This window comes from Mesocricetus auratus, unplaced genomic scaffold (assembly GCF_017639785.1).
Source record: "Mesocricetus auratus isolate SY011 unplaced genomic scaffold, BCM_Maur_2.0 Super-Scaffold_6731, whole genome shotgun sequence".
Lineage (NCBI taxonomy): Eukaryota > Metazoa > Chordata > Mammalia > Rodentia > Cricetidae > Mesocricetus > Mesocricetus auratus.
The window spans coordinates 14,969,872-14,989,814 of NW_024429185.1; the positions used below are offsets into that span (position 1 = coordinate 14,969,872).

General features: G+C 42.6%; 1 protein-coding gene across 1 annotated transcript in view; it reads left to right on the plus strand.

Moving 5' to 3' along the window:
• Positions 1-19,943, plus strand: part of Galntl6 (polypeptide N-acetylgalactosaminyltransferase like 6) — a 1,054,334-nt gene that overhangs the window by 934,581 nt on the left and 99,810 nt on the right. The window lies entirely within an intron of this gene.

The following is a 19,943-nucleotide window of genomic DNA, read 5'->3' on the forward strand; positions in this document are numbered from 1 at the left end:
TGTGTGACTTTATGTGTATGAAAGTGAAAAAAAAAATATTGGGAGGACAGGAGGAAGCTATACTAGGCTTTGGTGTCCCACTGTCTTGGTTCATATCTACATGACATTCTGAGATAACACAGCTCATGTCAACTGTGGATTTTCTTACCTATTAAATGAAGATAAAAATTAAATGTAACTAAGAGAAGAACTATAAGATTAAGTTGAGATAAAACATGCAAACCATTTAGCCAAATGTTAGGCATTTGTCATGGCATTTGATCAATGTTAGTAATTATTATAGTTTGACAAAACCCCCATTCCTCAGAGTTACACTCCGACCTTCTAGAGTTTGTCCTTCCTGTCCCTCAGCTTTGCTGTTGACTAAGGCTGTCACACCATAGGACTCTGCCAAGTCAACTGAAGATGACACAATGTCTTCCTGCAGTGAAGATGCCACCACACTGTCTTAACTGCCTTGCTTTGGATCCTTCTTATCCCAGCCAATTCCTCCTTGCTCAAGTCTCGAAGAGCCATCTCTTTCCCTGGGAAACTTTCCTTAATCCATGCTCCTATATGGATTATGAGCCTGTACTATACATTTAATGTGTTAAAAAATTTATTCATTTCTGTAGCTGCAGAACTTGTCCTTGAAGAGATAGCCAATGAGGTAAAATCTGCATGTCCAAGCTTTATGGAAATATATAACAGGGTTCCTTCATCCTTGACTGAAAGGTCAAAGGTAATTGCTATCTGAAAGAAATGCGCTTTCTAAAATCTCCTGAAAACAATAAAGTCAACATTGACTTATTTATAGAAATCAAATCACTCCAAAAATAAAAGAAGGTGCTATTCACAGCTGCTCTAGAGTGGGCATGGTGGCACAAGCCTGCAAAGCCAGCACTTGGAAAGTGGAAGCAGAAAGTTCACTGAGAGTTTGAGCACTGTCTGATCTATGTATCCTATGGCAGGCCAACAAGGCAGCCATGGATACTCAGCAAGACCCTGTCTCAAAAGGGAAATGAAAGAAAGAGGGGGTGTGGAGAAAGGAAAAGGGAAAGGGGGAAGAGGAGAGAGAGAGAGAGAGAGAGAGAGAGAGAGAGAGAGAGAGAGAGAGAGAGAGAGAGAGGAGAAGCAAAGAAAGCAAAGCTTTCTGGGCAAAGAGTACAAACTAGGACAAATTGCACAAAACAGTAGTGTGCTCATAATTATTGCAGCTGCAGTCACACTCACTGTGTTACAGATTAACTTGACAACCTCTAGTACAGATTGTGCCCTTCTTGGAACAGCTCAGTACATGTTAAGTGTTTGCCTACTGCCTGGAATCCATGGGTTTTGGAACACAGAAGGTGGAATGCTGAGTACATTAAGAAACCCACAAAGAGACACTAAAACAGATTGCTAAGGGTTAAGCATCTATTAAAAAAGCTTTTAACACTATAGGAACAGATTTATCATTAAACCTATAATGGCTCCCTCTATTGAAGTATCTCTTTTCTTGCTCTCCTCTATTCTTCCCCCAACTCAATCTTCCTGATCCCTCATATCATCCTCTCCCCTCCTCTTCTCCCCTTATTTTTCTCCTAACTCCCTCTTCCCTCCCTACAAGCTCCGAATTTGCTCAGGAGATCTTGTCAATTAAGCTTCTCCAGGGGACCATGTATGTCCCTCTTAGGGTTCCCCTTGCTTTCTAGCTTCTCCAGTGGTGTGGATTGTAGGCTGGTAATCCTTTGCTCTAGGTCTAATATCCATATATGATTGAGTACATAGCATGTTTGTCTTTTTGTGACTGCATTACCTCACTCAGGATGGTTTCTTCTAGAACCATCTATTTGTCTGCGAATTTCAAGATTCCATTGTTTTTTTTTCTGCTGAGTAGTACTCCATTGTGTAAATGTACCACATTTTCTCTATCCACTCTTCAGTTGAGGGGCATCTAGGTTGCTTCCAGGTTCTGGCTATTACAAATAATGCTGCTATGAACATATTTGAACAGACGTCCTTGTTGTACGAATGTGTATCCTTTGGGTATATGCCTAAGAGTGGAATTACACAAACAGCCGCATAGCAGGGGCTCTGAAGGAAAATCAGACCCGTGAGGGTGGAGTGGAGTCTTTCTTAAGGGTCTCTGAGAAAGGGGGAAGGCTTCACAGTAGGCAGGCTCCCAGATTCACCAGCAAGGAGCAGGGAAAAGAGATGCAGAAGATAATATGTGACCACCTCTTGGTGTGCCTGAGCCTGCACACTCTCTTTCCCAAGTGAGAAATCCAGGCACCTGGAAGTCTGTCAGCTAGAAATTCATAATCAGTGTCATCAGTGGCGTTCCTGGCGGCATCTGTGAGGCTTGGGAAGGGAAAGAGCTGCAGAGGATAGATGTGTGGTATGAACCGAAGTCTGGTCTAGAATCTAACAGAAAGGAGCTCACAAGAATGAGCACTGAAGGGAAATATTCTCTGCAGGGTTGTTTTTTTCTGATTCACTAACTTAAGTCTCAGTCCACATCACTAAGACAATGTGTCAGGGGTAGAGGAGAGCAAAGCACATGGTGTCGTCACAACATCTCATCTCCTTTTTGACTGTGGCCAACACCAAAGCTTTAATTCTCCAGGATTCTATCAGGACTCATCACATGACTGGTTTTCCTTATCTTTGTAGCCCAGGCAGATACACCTGTGGCCCATGACACTCAGAAAGATGAATGGCTTGCTCCTTTCCAGCTATAAACAGCAGCAAACATCATAAGCACACAAGAATGGGAGTATCCTTGGGACACGGCTGTCTGAAGCATACAACTAGAGTAACGTAAGGATAATAACATTAGAAGCAAAAGGTTAAGGACAGCTAGCACCTAATAACAATAGATGCATAAACAGTGTGTGTGCATGTGTGTGTGTGCACACGAGTGTGCCTGTGCCTGTGGGTGTGTGCCTGTGGGGAGGAAGGCGGAGGGAGTTCTCATGAACACATTCCATGGATTTTTGTCTCCTGGAGGTATGCTGACAAATGTCATATTTCAAGGACCAGAGCAACATCTTCTTGGCTGCTCTTTGAATCTCATAACACAGCAGGAACAAGAACAACCTAAGGGTGGTTTCTATTCTATTTATATACAAAAAGTGAATGTTTAGAGTTGGGTGATGACCTAGTGACTGCAATTTACAATCCCTGAAGGGATGTATAACCAGACAAATAATTCAAACCTAGCAAGTCCCCAGCAACACCATGCAATAATCCTAGGCTCTTGCAGCTAATTCCACCCAGCTTCACCAGAGACCCAGCCTTCAAGTCCTTCAAGTACTTGAAAGACCCTGTTTACACTTTATCTCTTCTACGTCTATGTGAGCTAGAAAGAAAAAAAGATAATACTGGGGGAGATAAAAAGTCTATGAATATAGGAAACGAAAATCACCTGAGGAGAACAAATCTAAACAGTCAAAATGTTAATTTTCTGCCTTCTGCTGCAGAGAGAACCTGCTTTCAGGGTGCATTCCTTCCTCGGAAAATGATGCATCAGTGCATTTGTGGAAACTCTTTAGATTCCAAGAACTGTTGAAGAAGATGGAAATATAAATGTATTCTTCTATTTTACTGGCTGAATATAAGAAAGGAATCCTGCACAGACCTGCTGTCCTGTCCTAGAGTTAACCTAAAACTTCTGTCTGAGGTACCTAGTGCTGGTTACTCACAGGACCCAATTTTTACATGAGAATTGTTAGATATCATCCTTTCGGCTAAAGTATAAGACAAAATTATACACAGAAGGCTTGAACAATTGTGGATTATTATGCAAATCTAAAATACTGAGTACATAGTTCTTATTTTCTTTTAAAGTCAAGCTCAAAGGGCATTGAACAAATAAACAGAGGAAAATGATGCTCCCATGTAAAACTTGTGGTCATCACTGCTCAGCACACCATAACCTGTCAAGTTGACAGATGTACATGGCAACCGTCTACTTTGTAAATGTACCTTGTATACTGCTTAGAGTCCAAAAAGCAATCACTGAATGAATCCGGTGGTGGTCCGGTGGTCTATGGTCTTGAAAAAAGGAGAATATATGATTATGTAATTTTTTTCCAGTTGAAGGAGGTGAAAATATTTTCTGCCTGCCCAATATTAAGTTTAAAATGCAAATCATTAAGCAGATAAGTTGAACATGATTAATGAATGTCAATATCTCTTAATGTAATGGCCCAAGGTAAGTAATGAGGAAACTGACTTAAGTGTTCTCCTCTGAAGGCAGAAGTGGAACTGCAATGGATGATTGTAATAGAGTCCACCAGAGCCTGGAATAAATACCGGGGAGTCACTCAGTCCATGCAGAACCTAGTTAGTACAGTCTATGGAGAGACTCATCAGTCAGTCAGTCCAAGTAGAACCTAGTTAGTACAGTCAAGGCAAAGACTGGTCAGTCAGTCCAAGTAGAACCTAGTTAGTACAGTCAAGGCAAGACTCCTCAGTCAGTTGGTTCATGCAGAACCTAGTTAGTATAGTCTATGCAAAGATTCCTCAGTCAGTCAGTCCATGCAGAGCCTACCTATTATAGTCAAGGCAAAGACTCATCAGTCATTCCATGTAGAACCTAGTTAGTATATTCTATGCAGAGACTGGTCAGTTAGTCCATGCAGAATCTAGTTAGTATAGTCTATACAAAGACTGGTCAGTCAGTCCATATAGAACCAAAGTATACACACAAATTTTGGACTCCCATCGAACAATGTGAGGTGCACTCTCACCCTGAACTCTTGGGGAAGGGTCTAGGCCCTGCCCTATATGAAATGACAGACTATGGACACCCCCATGGAGGGCCTCACCCTCCCTGGGGAAATGAGGGGATAATGGTGGGGTTGGGGGGAGGGCACGGGAGGAGGGGAGGGAAAGGGAGAGGGACCTGGAACTGAAGCAACCTTGTTTCTTATCTAAATTTAAACTGAAAAATAATAATAAAAAAGAACCAACCTAGTTAGTATAGTCTATACAAAGATTCATCAGTCAGTCAGTCCATGGAGAACCTAGTTAGTATAGTCTATACAAAGACTGGTCAGTCAGTCAGTCCATGCAGAACCTAGTTAGTATAGTCAAGGCAAAGACTCAACAGTCAGTCGGTCTATGTAGAACCTAGCTACTTTTTCTAGGCAATGACTCATCAAAGGAAATGAAATAAACAGCCATTTCCAAAGCAGACTGAATTGTTGCCATCTTTTCTTTACTCTCCTAATTTTCTTCTCCTCTCCCTTCACTCCACCCAGCATGGCACCTGCTCTGAAATACATAGGTCTACATGACGTTTCTGTCATCATCATTATGATATGCCTAAAAAGGAGACCAATACATTCCCCCCAACAAACACTGGTAAAGTTAAGGATCATAAAAACCATAGCAATAAAAAATTCAGCAACTGGAGAACTTAGCCTGGTGTTGAGGACACGGGAGAGCTGGTGAGCTGGCCAACCCTGCCACTACTCAGTCCCAGAACCAGAGTTACAAGTTGGCCCGCCCCATCTGTGATCTGCTGGATACTGTGAAGGTCTCTGTCCTACAGATCCAAAACTGCAGGATCCCCACCACACAGGCAACAACAGGATCTCCAAGGGGAGTCCCAGTGAGGGCCCAGCATCGACAGTGTAGTAGAACCCAGAGGCCTCAAACCAGACCAGCGACTCTTTTCAATGAGCACTTGCACTTGCAAGTAATGATATATGGATAAAAGGGTGTCGCTGCATCACACTACAGCTTCCGCGATGAGATTTTTCAGGTTTTTTCTTTTGTTTATCTTTCTTTTTTCTCTCTTAAATTTTATTTTATTTTATTTGGGGGAGGGGGTTGCAAGGGCAGAGGGCAGATACTAAAGGACAGGAAATGAACGGGAGGGTGAGGCATGGTGTGAAAGACACAAAGAATAAATAAGCAGAAAGTTTAAAACAGTTCAGCAATCAAAACAAGTCCCCTACTATTCCAATGAGTTTCCCCTTTGCTCCCTGCTGCTGCAATTGCGCATAGTTTTGTTACAGGCGAGTTTGAAACTTAGTAATATTGATTTTTTTATATCTGCCCCTCCTCTCCCAAAAGCCATTTCTCTTGTCTTTTACAGCACTAGACTATGTCAGGCAGTATTCTTTTACTCTGGCCTGGGGCCTGTGTGCACTTCACTCTTCAGTCCCTTTATGAGGAATGGTTTTATAGGTTTGATACAGAATGAAAAGCTTGTTTCTCAGAAACGGTAGTTGTAACAGAACAGGTCACAGTCTGGTGACAGCTATGCAGCAAATCAGATCTTTCCCGGTTTGAAAGGTGATCAGACAGCCCAGGCAAGCCTCTGATAAATGTATCTGGTTTCCTGACGATAGTGAACTTGAACCTGGTTTGGGGTACAGGACAGACTCATCTATGGCTGACTCGAAAAATGTAATTAAAACAAGAAAACACTCAGAATGTATTGTATGGTATATCTTCTCAGCATGTGTAGTGTTCTTTGGGTCCATGAATACATTTCTAGGTTGGCACTGGGTTTGGATGTCTTTACAAATGGTTTCCAGGAATGTTTTGAAGAGTAAAAAAAATCCTTACCTCTGTATTAGTCCCTTCTCATCATTTCTCTGAACAAAATGCCTGATGGAAACAACTGAACGAGTGATGGGCCTTGTGCTTCCGAAAGCACTGCCCGCTCATGTTGGGAAGCGGGGAGGGCAAGGAGGTTCGTGCCCGGACAGCTAGAAAGCAGAGGAGGGGAAATGCTGGCGCTCCTTTCCCCTTTTCATTTCTGGGACAATGCCCCACACACTCGGGCTTGCTCTTCCCTTCCCGGTAAATAGGCCTTGCAGGCACTCCAGAAGGGTCACTATCCCCAGGTGGTTCTCAGTCAAGCTAACAGTGAACATTACCCACCACAGACTTTCATGTGGAATTTCTGCTGGGATGCCTCTCCCCTTTCAGTACCAGGCCTTGACCAGAGGCTGGCTTTTGGAAAGTGTCCCTCCGTCACCAGCTTCCGTGCTTTGGTCAGGCGATGACGAGGCTTGTCAGACTTTCCCCAGCTCTCCGCCACTTAACTACCTCTTATAGGATAAACACATGATGGGTGACAGGCACAGGTTTGCCAACACTCCTATGTCTTCCTGAGCAGGAAAGGTACCCAGCAGAGAGGCTCATTGACGAGGACTAGACTGAGTCTTTTTCCTCCTTTGTTCTGTATATGATCAGGGAAGGAAACGTTAAAGGCTTCAGAAGTTACTGCCTAGCCTTCACAGGCTCACCCAGCAGAGCAAGTGGGGGGATTCTAGTATCTCTCCAGGTGTGTGTGTGTGTGTGTGTGTGTGTGTGTGTGTGTGTGTGTGTAATACTGCCTATGTAAAACTAAAAGTCACACCAAAATCACCTACCAAAGCAAAGGACATCATTGTTTCTCTGTAGTTTCTTAGGAAAAGCGATTGAAGTCCACAGCCTTTTGTTTCTCCTCCTTCTCTCTTTCTTCAGAGCCTACGTCTTCTTTTATTGGATAACGTAACTCCTCACAGGCCTCTTCCACCTCTTAGGTGGTGCTGGGATTCGAACCCAGGGCCAAATGTCATGCTAAGTGAGCACAGTACCTGTAGTCTACATCCTCAGCTGAAGTCAGCATTTTCTATGCAAGAGAAACAAAGATAAAGAGAGAATTTGAGACTCATTTCTGCCATTGCTGCCTTGGTTTTGTTTGTTTTTTTAGAATAGTGGCCAGAGTTGCATTTTGATTACTTATATTCTGTATGCCAATCTTTAGAGCAGTAATAGGAAGCAAGTGTGACCTTTTAATTTAAAAAAAGGTAGGATTATGAATGGTAACTGAGTTTGATGAGTTGTAACAGGCTTTCCCCTCACCTCAAATTAGCAACAATTAGTGGAAGTTTATTCTTGTAACTGTCTGTTCATCTCAGTTATTTTCAGCATTATTCATTTTAAGCTATTCCTAAGTTGGTGTGATCAAGCCTTAATGTAAAAGCCTCTCCTGAAAATTCAAGTTGGGCTACAATATAAGGAAAAATCTTAACTATGGAAAAGCACCCCAATAGCCAACCAGACAGATAAGCTTCAGGACAGAGCAGAATGTTGCATATCCAAAGTGATTTCTCCAGGAAACAAACAACAAGAGTTATTTTCAGAACTCATTTTCTTAGGCTGCTTTCAGGGACTGTGAAGGAATCAGTCCAGAACCTCACACTGTTGGGCTAAGGTCCTCCATATACTGTGATGTTGGCTTGACCATCTCTGTTTCCGCTGAGCCCACATGTTCTCTTTTATTGGATAACATGCCTACCCACAGGTCCATTCTACCCCCCCCACCTCCACCCCTACCCCCCCCACCCCCACTTCGTTCCAAATCAATTGTTATGTCTGCCAATGTTACCTCACAGGTATTCTCCCATCCTTCTTTATTCCCACAGGACCAGCCTAAGGCTTCCTGGTCTCTCACCCAGATTGCCAGCATCTCCTAACTGACACTGCTCTGTTGTTTCCTTCAAGTCTTCCCTCTAGACAGCCACCAAAGTAGCCTATCTGTGTGAGTTACAATGCTCATTACTCTGACGAAATGCAGACACGAGTAGCTTGAGAAAGGAAGGGTTGATGTGGGATAACAGCTGGAGGATGCTCTGTCATGACGGGAAAATTAAAATGACAAGAGCATCCTTGGCTGTTGGAGGGACCAGCATGGGGCAGCAGACAGCCCTGTGTTCACAGTCGGGAAGCAGACAGAGATGGATGCTGTCACTTGCTTTCTCCTTTTCTCCTTTCTACTTGGTCCAGGACCTCGGCCCAGGGGATGCTGCCCACTTTCAGGGTGGGTCTTCCCATCTGTTAAATCTCTCTGTAAACAACTTCACAGACTCACTAAGAGGTGGGCCTCCTGGGTGATCCTAAACCCAGCCAGGTTCCCAGGGAACATTTATCACTACCTTATCAAAACCAGAAGCTGAATATACTGTTTCCCCAATTAACATTCACCTAAGCTACATTGTAGGCCCTTATCCCAAAAACTTAAAGAAAAAAAGAAACAACAAAAAGGTTTTCCAGGGGCACTTGCTCACACGTTTTCTGGGATTCATAGACCTTCTTGGCTTGGCTTACCTGTTACTCTCAAACCTGAGACAAATGGCTAGTAGCCGAGGTACCTAGTAGCATATTAAAATCACTGGCCACCAGCTTCTCCCTGCATCCCTCAGTCCCTACCTGTTACAGGTTCCTCTCACAACCCACCCCTTCTACCTTAAACTTCTCCATCCCAGAGTCTGGACTGGAATGCCCTTCTGCCAGGGGCTCTTCCTTATATAATCCAGCCACGTTGACTCTTTTGACCTTTTTTGTCCCTTTTGTCCTTTTGGTTTATTTGTTTCCTGACCTCTTGGCTCCTAGCTCCCCCTCTCTCCTCCTCCCTTCCCTCATACAGCCTGGTCCAGTCTGCTGGTCATGTCCACTCTGGACTCTTCTGGATGTCTCTGCCTCTCCCTGTTTTCTCCCTTATACCTGCAATGAAAACCTCGACTCCTTAGGAGCAGTCATGTGCTCCCTTTATTTCTTTCTCCTTTTCATTCACTGTCTAAGCATCTACAATTCTCTCATATCTTTATGCCAAATTTTGTTCAGCTGTACTGATATACACAGAAAGATTATCCATGAAAAGGATAAGTCCCAAGTAAATGGAAGCAGACCCCTAGCTTGAGGCAAAGACCCTGGGAATCCTCTTACTTCCGCCTTGCCTGTTCTGGCCTCCAATGTAGGCTGAAGTTCACATGATTACTAGGAGAATCAACATCAAACGCCCCAACAAGCAAGAAAGAAGCTCTGTGATCCTTCATAAGCCACATGCCATCACAATTCCTCTGTGCCATACCTGTGGGTCACCGACATAGGCATTCTGCAGATTCAAGGATGGAGGCATGGGTACCGTCTCTCACCTCTCAGTAGGAAGAGGGTTTAGGTATTTGTGAATGTGTTTCACAGCCACCATAGACTCTGGGAGAAATAGAGGTAGAACCTGTGCTCTCTTCCTTTCTGCCCTAGTGAGTTAAATAAAACCATTTTAGACAGACTTAACCCATGAGGGGCCGGAGAGAGGCAAGATAAGGCTTCTATACAGTCACTTTAAAACTTTTAGCCTTTATACATTTAATCCCAGCACTCAGGAGGCAGAGGCAAGCAGATTATCCTGGTCTACAGAGCAAGTTCCAAGACACCAGAGCTACACAGAGAAACCCTTTCTCAAAAAGAAAGAGAGAGAGAAGGAAGAAAGGAAGGAAGGAAGAAAGAAAGACGAAAAACAAAAAACCTCATAGGCTTTGTTCCAACAGCATTTTTCCACATTTTATTTCCTTTGTGTTTCATTTGGTTTTTCTGTTTCTATTGTTATAGCTGCTGTTGTCAAGACAGAGTCCCCATGTGTAGCCTAGCCTGTCCTCAAAGTTTCAGTTTCCTGAGTACTGAAATTAGAAGCTTGTACCAGCACATCCAGGCCTCTGGTTTGTTCTTAAGAAATTAAAGTTATTAAGCAGATATAGCATGCGAATTTACTAAACACTGAATAGTTGATAAAAGGTATTAAAAAATCTAAGCCACATTTAGTCAGTTCTAGTTTGATATCAGACCACCTCAAATGAAGCAAAAATTTCGTTCAAGTTGCAATCTGAATGAAAGAAAAAGCATATTTTGTATTCCTCACTAAGATAAAGGGGCAGCATTTTCATAAGAAACTGTCAGATGTTTATTAAATAAATGAAGCATAAAACAAGCCTTCCTGTCGTTCACCCATGCTTAGATTTTAATAAGTAGCATTTATCCCGTGAATGGAGAGTTATATTTGTATCCAAGAAGAAAGCCTTCCCCCACTCTGCACTAGGGATTTTTCCATTTCTGAAAAGCCTCCAATTACTGCGGAAATAAGTAATTTGCTCCGCCATTTCACACCATTACTGTGTTCCTTTTGATGTCACTATTGGAGGGAATGGGAAGAGCTTAGACTGGGCAAACAGCACAATGGAGTAATGGCCTCTCTGGGCGGTGGGAGGGTATGAGGGAGTGCCGGTTAGAAAGAGACACAATGCAGAAGCTGCAAGGTGTTTTGCATGCTTCAATGACTTAGGGAGCCCATCCACATCAAATATGGGTTCCAGGAAGGGATGGATGATCATCATGATACAGACAAGTGATGTAGGAGACAGTAGGGCGTTGGACAAGCCCTTCCCTGTCTTGGTAACGATGCAATCCAATCCATGTATAATGTAAGGGGAGCAGGAGACCTTTACTAAGTGGATCCTGGCATTCAGAAAGTGCACTGGGGGTCTGCTGACAACATCCGGGCCGGTAATGACGTGTGGGAATATTTTGTTTTTTCAATTAAAGAACTAGGGAGAAATGGAGGAACTGGGCTACGGGCAAGAAGGCAACAGCGATGCTCAAGATCTGAATTGGCATCAGCCCGGCCGTGTCTAGTCTAGAGGACTGAATCTCAGCCCCTGTGGAGGACAGTGGTGATTTCTGAACCCAAAGGTGTTGTGTTGACAGTGGGTTCTGTGAAATTCTGAGCCTGAGCGCTGTGGCTTCGAGCGCTCACGCATACATAGGCTTCAAGGTACTGCATGCCTGCACCCAGGACAGCCATTCTCAAAAGCGGCCCTCGGGGGTTGCCCCCACAGAGTGGCCACCATTAGCAGAGCAGGCGAGGGACAGTGTGAAGAGGAAGCCGGTAACAAAGTGACTTCCTGACCCAGGTTTGGAAAAATACCCAGACCATTCCTGCTCATACGGTCAGCATCTCAGGGCACGCTAAGAGAACCAGGAGGGCAGGATCTTACTATTACTGTAACAGGACTTCCAGGGTTTGTGCTACTTAAGCCACACAAAGGGGTCATAAAATAATCACCCTCTAGTCACTGTCATTGTATGTAATAAGAGGCCACAAGTCAATTAAAAGTTAGAAATTTTTTTAAAAATCCAATAGAAATGTTGGCATAATTAAACAGGTTCTATAATTTTATGTATTTTTTAATCCTGGGGTATACCTTCCATGGTAGAGTACTTGCATAGCATGGGCAAACACCTGCACTGATTCCCAGACATCAAAATTAACTAGTGCATTCTAAACACATAAATCCCAGACCTTGTCCAGTAGAAAATGGGTAAGATGGACACTTGAAAAATAAGATGTTTTAGCATTTTGAAAGAAACAGAAAGTGATTTAAGAAAACACCTCATTTGAATTGTGTATGACCCCATACACCCTTGAAGAGGTTTCATGAGTGGACGCCATGAATAGCTCTGCCATCTTAAGGTGGCCCCAGTATATTGCTCGGCACATAACCATTAAAGAGTGGAGTCAGCAGGAAGCACCAGCTGTATCCACACAGATGAGTCCATTTATCCATTCACTGTAGAAATGGGGAAATAGTCTCCTTCTGGGTAGGGCATTGGCTTTCACTTACACACACACACACACACACACACACACACACACAGGTGCGCCCTTGGGCAACATACACATACATGCAAGCATGAAAAAGTAGCGTATTTGTCTATTGTTTTCCCGCGCCCACTATGATGCTATGAGCATAGCCAATTGACTTATGGAGTTTTCCATTTCATCACATGACAAACTTCTGTTGGGGTGCCCCGAATTGAGGAGGGGTCCCCAAGCTGGATTCATCGCCCCAAGAATCAAGAGTCCGCGTGCCAATTGATGCAACACGCAAGAGGCTTTAATTAGGCATCTGCAGGTGGGCCTCTTGGTCAGCTTTCAGACCGATTGGCCCTGAGGTTCAGTTACAATCAGCTTTTAAAGACAAAAACCACAAGCCTTTGGGAGGGGTCCCTATCTTGTGACGGGGTTGGGGGGGGGGAGTACTACTGACCAGGGGAAGTAGATGTCTTCCTGACCTACACGTTGTAAATTCCTCAAACCTTGGTATGAGTTAATCATCTCTCCCTAAGTAAATGGTGGTTATCATCTCCTTGTTTCCCATGAATCTTGTTTGCCCATCTCTGACGCCCTGGTTGGTTCGTCACAGGTGGTCAGCAGCCTAGAATTGGCCTTTTGTGTGTTTATAGCCCTTCTGCAATTAAGGTTGCTAAACCATACATCCCATTCTGTGGTCTTTCACTTCCAAAGACATGGAGGCAGGAGTGTCTAAGCACTTCAGAAACAACAGCTTGATTGAAACATCAAGCCTAGGCCATCAAAATGCATTTGTCAGTTTAATTCACTATATAAATTGCACATGATTTCTTTGCTCTCTCTCTCTTTTATTTAAATTAGAAACAAGCTTGCCTTACATGTCATTCCCAGCACCCTCTCCTGCCTTCCTCCCCCGCCCTCTTGAACCCCTCCCTACCCCCCACCCAATCCCTATTCCACTCTCCAGGGAGGGTGAGGCCCTTTGTGTGGGGATCTCCAAAGTCTGTCATACAGGGCAGGGCTAGGCCCTCCCCCATGTGTCCAGGCTGAGACAGCTTACCTCCAGGTAGAATGGGCTCCAAAAGTCCATCTGGATACCAGGGATAAATGTTAATCTATTGCCTGAGGCCCCAAAGAAGGCCAAGGCCTCCTCTCTGACACCCACATTCAGGGTGTCCCATGCTGGCCTCTCAGCTATCAGTCTGGGGTCTATGAGCCCCCCCCCTTGTTCAAGTCAGGTGTTTCTATGAGTTTCACCCACCCAATCTTGACCCCTTTGTTCATGACTCCTCCCTCTCTGCAACTGGTTTCCAGGAGTTCAGTTCAGTGTTTAGCTGTGGGTGTCTGCCTCTGCTTCCATCAGCCACTGGATGAAGGCTCTAGGATGGCATACAAGGTAGTCATCAATCTCACTATCGGGGAGGGGCATTTAAGGTAGCCTCTCCACTATTGCTTGGATTGCCAGTTGGTGTCATCCGTGAAGATCTTTGGAAATCTCCCTAGTGCCAGATCTCTCCTCAAACCTATAATGACTCCCTCTATTATTGTATCTGTCCTCCTGCTCTCTATTCTTCCCCCGACTCAACCTTTCTGCTCCCCCATGTCCTCCTCTCCCCTCCTCTTCGACCCCTCTCTTTCTCCCTGCTCCCTCTCCCCTCCCCCCCAAGCTCCCAATCCACTCAGGAGATCCTGTCCCTTTCCCCTTCTCCTACATGATTTCTTCTATCAACACTTTACACCTACTCACAGGAGCACCTACTGTTCTAAACATGAAGTAGATGGCAGAAAGCATATGGAATTTTATGAAAGTTTTGAAATCATAACATAGCATGTATTTGTGTGTGTGACAAAAGCAAAGCTGATAAATCATGATGCATCAGTGAAAATGTGTCGCCACTTACGATTTTGTTTTCCTCATCATTTTCTCCAAAGAGCTCAATGGTTTTAACTATGGCAGCTGTTTCATTAGGCCAGTTGGCCCTCATTTGCCACTAATGCTTCTAACACTAATGTTTGCATTTGTAAATCCAGAAAAGCAGAACCCCTCCCCCTCTTTAGAAGAAAAGCCTTCCATTTTTATCTTAAGTAGCTCTGCAGTTCAGCTCTATGTGGCAGTATACCCCAGGATATGAGTGGAGACAAACTGAAAAATAATCCTGGGCCAAGGAGATGGCTCAGTAAATAAAGATCCTTGCCAGCAATCTTGAAAATTGAAGTTCAGTCTTCAGAACCAACATGGTGGAATGAGAAAATCAATTTTCCCAAGTTGTCCAGTGACCTCCACATACGCACCATCATGTACACACATGCGCACAAACACACACACACACAGAGATAGAGAGTCAATACATAAAGAAAATTAGAATAAGACTGCATCATTTGTATTTTAGAAATGAAGCAGCTAATCAAATTTCTGTCTTTAACAATGAATATCATCACTCACTGGTTGCATAATATAACTGTTAATATATTCCTTAAGAGTTTGAATCTCAAAATAAGTCCTGTCATGTGCTCTCTATGCATGTACAACACATGCAGAAACCAGTGACTTAAAGCCATTGTTTTATTGGCCCACAACTCCATGGGTCATAAATTAGACACAACGCCATTTGCTCTGTTGGTTTCTCTTAAGTAACATGATTGACTCCTACTTGGTTAGCAATTAATTTGTCTGTTCAACCATAGAAAGTTTAGCTTCCTGGGAGACCAGTCAGTAGTAATTCAAGTAGGAGAATTGGTCAATTTGTGCCTGTGGTCATGTGACACTAGTCATCTTCTGGCTTGAGTGGAGCTTGGATAAGCTAAGTTAGTCTCAAAGGTCTCATGGTTATGGCCACTGGTGCTGATTGTCAGCAGGGCCATTTGTGTCTGGCAGTAGAGCTCAAGTTTCTTCCGAGGGTCTCAGGCTTCGATAACTAGTAAAAGGGAACAGTCGCCATGGCATATGCTTCTTCTTACACCACATTTGTTTATATTGGAAAACCAAGATACCTGGCCAAGCAAGTCAGGACGAGAATGTACCATACAAGGCACGGATAAAAGAAGCCAAGATTCAGTGGGGCCATTACTGGTACCATCTACCATCAGGTTCTACCAAATACAAAATACAAGAAACCTGAGATGTTCATCTTGTTAATTGGATCACAGAAGTCTATCCTTTGCCTGAGAAGTCAAAGAGTCTATCATTCCTAGGCATCCTAAATGACTAATGCCTCTCAGAAAGAAAAATAAATAAATAAAAAGCATCTGTTTGTTGTGTGGTGTAAATGGCCATCTGGCACCCCCTAGAGGTAGAAGCAAGAAGTATCATGATGCTATGACATTCTTTATTTAGTGCCTGGGCTTGCTCAGCCGGCTGAGAACAGAAGAGCATGGCCTGGTTACTCAAGTCAGCTGACTTCAAGCATAAGCTTCCAGACTTAAACTTCATGGCTTACACAGTCCTTTCCCCTACCACAACATCCAGGCTGCTTCTCCCTTGATGCAACCATTGAAACTGTTCAGTGAACCACAGATTTCTATGACCATCATTACATTCTCTGCTGGCTTTGTAAAAGATTTCTCTCTCTATCTCTCTCTGTCTCTTTCTCTCTCTCTGTCTCTCTCTGTCTCTCTGTCTCTGTCTCTCTCTCTGTGTCTCTCTCTGTCTCTTTGTCTCTCTGTCTGTCTCTGTCTCTGTCTCTGTCTCTCTCTGTCTCTCTCTCTGTCTCTCTCTCTCTCTCATCTCTGCCTATCTCCATCTTTGCCCCTGGGGTGATCACCTCCTCGAATAATAAAAGGGTGACAATGCTCTTCCGTCCTTGTTTTACTATGTTATTTCACTGTAAAAGTTAGGTCACCCAAAATCTTTTTAAACAGTCTTTTCAGAATCTTAGTTGAAGACACAAGTTATCACTTAAAAGACCTTTTTGCATTTTAAATATCATTTGCTCTGCAACTGAATTCTTGTTGAAATAATAATTACTCTTTTAATTGTAAGAGTTCTGAGTCATGGACCGATTGTAAATGTCTGGCTGTGTGGCTGAAAATCAAGTGGACTGCCATTCTGTTGATTGACTTGGCTTGACTGAGTCCTGAGGGAAGCTGTGTCGCTTCATTTCTGATCAAATTCACATTGCAGCCCACATGTCCAGAAATTTCACTGTATCCACTGAAATGAAAGAGAGTTGAGAGCCAGTGTATTTCCTAAGGGGCCAAACTTACATTTCCTTCACATTACTGGACCTAAATTTTAATTGTTAGTGTATTTTAAAACATTTTTCTCTTGTATCTATTTCTCAGTATTTTGCATGCTTTCATTTCTACAATCTAAAAGGTTATGTGGCATGTGTTAAAATTTGAAATTATACTCTATGTGCCTGAAAATTTGAGAAAAGTGAAAAACACCCTAGAGAAGGCATGTTTCAATTAAAACTCTACCATTTTTCTGAATGTGTGAATTAAAGAATCAATACATGAAATAGAGAATGGTAGGTAGTTTGGCAACTCCTTATAGAGGCAGCATTCAGAAAATGTCCTAGTTTAGAAGAGAAAGTCAGCCACACATTTTGAAATGTGCATCTGTAATGAGAACACAGAGTTTGTCACTGCTGCCAAATAAAGAATGGTCCCAGTAAACTTTTACACGATAGCCTCAATGATTTAAAAGTGAACCAAATTTGCAGCATAAAAAAATTGCTGTAGAAATGGGAAGCTATTTAACCATACATAAAAAAACAGAAAGCATATTTGTTACATGGCTCAATAGCACTGCTATGAAATAGAAAATTGACTTCCATTAAGTATGCAGAAAAGTCACACGCTTCTATGTCCTGAAAATGAAGAATCTCCATGGTCACCTTAATTTCAGAAGTCATCCCAGGGATGACAACTGTTTTTAATTGCAAAGCTGGAAGACTGATTTATGACATTGGGAACAGTTCTCCTAAGCAGCAGTCATGTCACACAGAGAGACAAGCCTTCCCTACAGTGCGCTCACATTCCCAAGGAAACAAAACAGAAAGCAGGTTCAGAAGAAGTCAGGCAGGAAGTAGACTGACCGGGGAGAAACTGAGGAATGGGACCAACGGGTAGTCAGAGAGACCAGCTTTTACTTAAAATAAAAACCAGAGCAGAAGGATAATGCAGAAAATAGTTGACTGCTCCTGTTCGTTTTCCGAGGGAGAAGACGGTACAGCACAGTAAACTATTCACTATTTAATCAAGCAGGAGGTCCCTACCTCAGTTCTTCCAGCTTCGGTGCCTTGTTGCCTGGAATCAACTCTGTTGGACCTGAAGATTAATCCACAGACTCGGTCTACAGACAAATCACAATGCTAGATTTTTCTCTGGAACTATTTAAACCCAACAGAATACAAAAGTGGTGTTCCTAGTTGTTATTTCTATGTTGATTGTTTATGAGCATATATTTCATGTGTTGCTTATGTAAATGTGTATTGTTTATGGTAGAATTTTATTATGGAAATGTATTCCAAGCATAATTACTTCAGAATACAAGAATTACAGTGTGGGACGCATAGTATGTAAGGAAATGTATGACAAAGTACGAAAAGCTGGAGAAAGACAAGTGGAAAGCTGCTATCAAAAGCTTCAGTTAGTCAAAAGAAGACAAATCCACAGAAAAGAAACACACTTGATACCAACAGAAAAGGCGGACCGTGATAGGTTTAAATGTAACCACATCAATTTTTGTTTTTTGTTTTTTGTTTTGTTTAAGTATCTAAATTACCCAATTGGAAAGCAAGGTGTGTATATGTGCCACATTATAAGAAACCTGTTTTTTCGGGGAGACAGAGAGGAGAGGGTCTCATGTAGGCCAGGCTGACTTAAACTCATTACATAGCTGAGGATGGCCATGAACTGGTCCTCCTGCCTCCTCCTCCCAAAGGCTATGATCAGAGATGGCACTGAGAGCCAGCATCAGGCTTCATGCACTCCACACCACCACTCTCCCTATTGAGCTACAACTCAGAAACCTACATTAAATGGCAGTGCACAAATGGTTAAAATGTTAAAAGACAGAAAAGATTATAAATACTAGAGTTGGAGAACAAAAGGAAATCAGGGTGGTTATAATAATGACAGAGAATAGATGATAGAGCAAATATGATCACCAGAAATAATAAAAGTCATTTCCTAGTTATAATGAGGCAATTCATCAAAAGCACAAAAATTCTAAATATTGCTGCACTATTAACAGGGCTACAAAAGCATGGCGTAAAAAAATGATAGAACGCCAAGAACAAATAAATATAGAATTACCCTCATAAATTTCAATACTGTCAATAATCGATGGGTCCATTTTTTACTTCAACTTATAGACAGATTAACCTAAAATATACGGTTCACATTTTTATATGATCAGTTTAAACAAGATTATTGTGCTTGCAACAAAATTGTTTACAATTAAATAATTAATTTCAGAATTTCTTTTCCTCTATATCTATAAAATTCAAAACTGTGGTATACAAACTGTCTTCATGTGCCTATAGCACAAAGAGAGATGCTCTCTCAGCCTGGACTCTTAGGGGAGTGCCTTGACCCTACCAAGAGTAAAATGACAGACTCTAGATATCCCCTATGTGGAAGGATTTGGCAATAGGGTGGGAGGGAGGGCGGGAAGGGGAGTGCGGGAGGAGGGGAGGGAGAGGGAACTGGGATTGGCATGTAAAACAAGCTATTTAAAATTAAAATAAAAAATGATAAAAAAAATTCAAAACTGCCAGTGACTTAAAACCCAGCCCCTAAGAGGTAAAGGTTACAACTATAGTGTACAATCACTGGAAACTGGCACCCAGTAAATGTTGTAGTCTTGATTTGTTCCTGCTACAATTATAATTACACTTTGAAATGCTGTGTGCAGAAAATGGAGAAGGGAACAGTTGGCTGGAGAGGTGACTAGATGAGGGACATCTGATTCTAAAAATTCTAACAGAATGTAAATGCTACATGAAACTGTATATATGTCCCGTGCACTTTGCTAAGGAGAATAGATAAATCACTCTTCTAGATCTTCCGTCTTGCCAATTGTATAAAATCTACACCTTCAGAAATATTTCTCCTTAGGAGAAAGATAAATCAGCAGTTCAGAGTTCATATTACCCTTCCAGAGGACCAGAGTTCAATTCCCAGAATCCTGTTAGAGGACTCACAGCCACCGGTAGTTCCAGTGCCATGGGATCTGACCCCCTCTTCTGGATGCCCCAGGCTCCAACTCTTGTGCATATACCCATACACAGATACACACGCATATACATAATCAAAATTTTGTTTTAAAATCTTATTGTATCCTATATTCTATTAGTATAGTCCCTAAACAGGACATGAATTGTATGTAGTAGACAGATGCTCAGTGAATAAATACATGTGAGACATTACATTTCACCAGCATTCTGTCCAATGGTAAAAGATCTCTCTCTGCTTAAGAAAAAGCCATGACACTGAGTAATATTTCCCAACATATCAGTCACTGATATTAATGCATTTCTCTCTGATGATAAGGAGGTGGCCAAGTGAGATTCCAAAGGACCTTTACTGTGTCAAAACCTGG